Below are 2,548 nucleotides of genomic sequence, written 5' to 3' on the forward strand. Positions count from 1 at the left end.
AAAATAAAAATCCATCACTGCCTTTCGTATTCTAGCCAAACTGGAGTAGACCAACTTGGATTCCAGCGTTGGCTCTCCCCACGTAGTCGGAAGATGTTCACGCTGCTGCTGCTGCTCGAAGTTCACGCTGTACAATGAAATGAACACCCTTAGCTGCTTACAGTCATTGACATGCGGCAACGGGGACAGATGAAAATGTGTGCCCCGACCGGGACTCGAACCCGGGATCTCCTGCTTATATGGCAGACGCTCTGTCCGTCTGAGCCACCGAGGACACAGAGGACAGCGCGACTGCAGGGATTTATCTCTGGCACACCTCCCGCGAAACCCACATTCTCAACGTATTTTCCTGCACTACCTTCGTAGTCTTAGTATATATATATATATAGTTAAGGCTCACAGGCCACTTGACCACCATCTTCTTCTGTGCGAATGCACAAACAGTGCCCGTACTCTTACGGGAATCGGCAATGCACCGCGAGTAACAATGGGCGAGGGCACTACGAATGTAGTGCGGGACAATACGTTGAGAATGTGGGTTTCGCGGGAGGCGTGCCAGAGATAAATCCCTACAGTCGCGCTATCCTCTGTGTCCTCGGTGGCTCAGATGGATGCCAGCATGGTAGCTCATCGTGTTCGGTCAGAGGGTTAGCAGCCCTCTGTAATAAAAAAGCTGAGCTAATCGATTAACAACGAACTTAAACGGATGTCTTACGACGTCCGCCCCAAGCAGATGAAGCGAACAAAATGAGATAAAAAAAAAAGGGGGGGGATAGAGCGTCTGCCATGAAAGCGGGAGATCACGGGTACGAGTCCCGGTCGGGGCACACATTTTCATCTCTCCCCGTTGACGTATGTCAATGCCTGTAAACAGCTAAGGGAGTTCATTTCACTGTAATTTCATTCTAACGAGCTGCATGGTCACCGATGGTATCTGTTCTTTCGGACATGTTAGAAAGAACAGATACCATCTTAGTATATATATTCACGTTGTACTTCGCCTCTTCAGGACTGTAGATTTTCCTTATTATCCCCGTTCTGACACCTATAAGGGGGTTTGTCTGTGTTGTTGCCCCGAATGATGATTACACGAATATTTTGCAGGGAATGGCAATTGAATCTCAATGTAGACAAGTGTAATGTGCTGCGAATACATAGAAAGATAGTTCCCTTATCATTTAGCTACAAAATAGCAGGTCAGCAACTGGAAGCAGTTAATTCCATAAATTATCTGGGAGTGCGCATTAGGAGTTATTTAAAATGGAATGATCATATAAAGTTGATCGTCGGTAAAGCAGATGCCAGACTGAGATTCATTGGAAGAATCCTAAGGAAATGCAATCCGAAAACAAAGGAAGTGGGTTACAGTACACTTGTTCGCCCACTGCTTGAATACTGCTCAGCAGTGTGGGATCCGTACCAGATAGGGTTGATAGAAGAGATAGAGAAGATCCAACGGAGAGCAGCGCGCTTCGTTACAGGATCATTTAGTAATCGCGAAAGCGTTATGGAGATGATAGATAAACTCCAGTGGAAGACTCTGCAGGAGAGATGCTTAGTAACTCGGTACGGACTTTTGTTAAAGTTTCGAGAACATACCTTCACCGAAGAGTCAAGCAGTATATTGCTCCCTCCTACGTATATCTCGCGAAGAGACCATGATGATAAAATCAGAGAGATTAGAGCCCACACAGAGGCATACTGACAATCCTTCTTTCCACGAACAATACGAGACTGGAATAGAAGGGAGAACCGATAGAGGTACTCAGGGTACCCTCCTCCACACACCGTCAGGTGGCTTGCGGAGTATGAATGTAGATGTAGATGTAGATTTGTAAGCGGTGGGTTCTTGAGGTACGGCAATACGCGAACACGAGAAGTACGTTTTAACAGTTTTATTAACAAAGGCGGATTATAAAACACGCTCGCTATGCGCACCCATCATCACTGTGTCTAACATCCTATCACCAGCTAATTACGGTCGTATCGAAAGGCTCCATGGTGAGCTAAGAAAAGATAATAACTGATCAGTGACTGATTTCCACTTATTTCACTATCGCCACAATTGTAGTACCCTGGTCTCCGATCACTGTGGCCTCCACGTCCGCTGGAATTCCCGGTTGTTCACGGAGAAATGGGCTGCCACTTCGTTCTCCATCATGTAAACTTGTTTGAGCACAACAAAAGCGCACACACCACCTGACTACTTTGACATATGGAGGTGGAATGATGGCGCTGGCAGCGTTGCTCCACCTCAAATGCAGAAGTCCAGCTACCGTACGTTGCTCCACTTTACTATTTAGTTTTGGCTTCCCTAAAACGCGGGAATTTCAGTGTGCACCAGGAGTGCAGACATGCGCCTCATAAAGAACTAATACGTGACTTTATTTACACTCGTGTTCAGAGGAAAACACAGATCCCCCTGAACGACTAAAGATAGGACATCGATATTCACTGGACGTGTACATTAGTATGTTCTGAAGAAATGATTAGGAGCCCAGTCCCCTGGTTCAGCGTGTGTACTGTTGCCTACTAGGAACAGGGTCCG

At 46.5% G+C, this 2,548-nt stretch overlaps 1 non-coding gene across 1 annotated transcript; it reads right to left on the reverse strand.

Annotated features, from left to right (window-relative positions):
• Nucleotides 1–200: 200 nt before the first annotated feature.
• On the reverse strand, nt 201–274 carry Trnai-uau. The gene has a single exon. It is a non-coding gene; the product is annotated as a tRNA-Ile (tRNA).
• Nucleotides 275–2,548: the final 2,274 nt, after the last annotated feature.

This window comes from Schistocerca americana, chromosome 3, assembly GCF_021461395.2.
Source record: "Schistocerca americana isolate TAMUIC-IGC-003095 chromosome 3, iqSchAmer2.1, whole genome shotgun sequence".
NCBI classification, from domain to species: domain Eukaryota; kingdom Metazoa; phylum Arthropoda; class Insecta; order Orthoptera; family Acrididae; genus Schistocerca; species Schistocerca americana.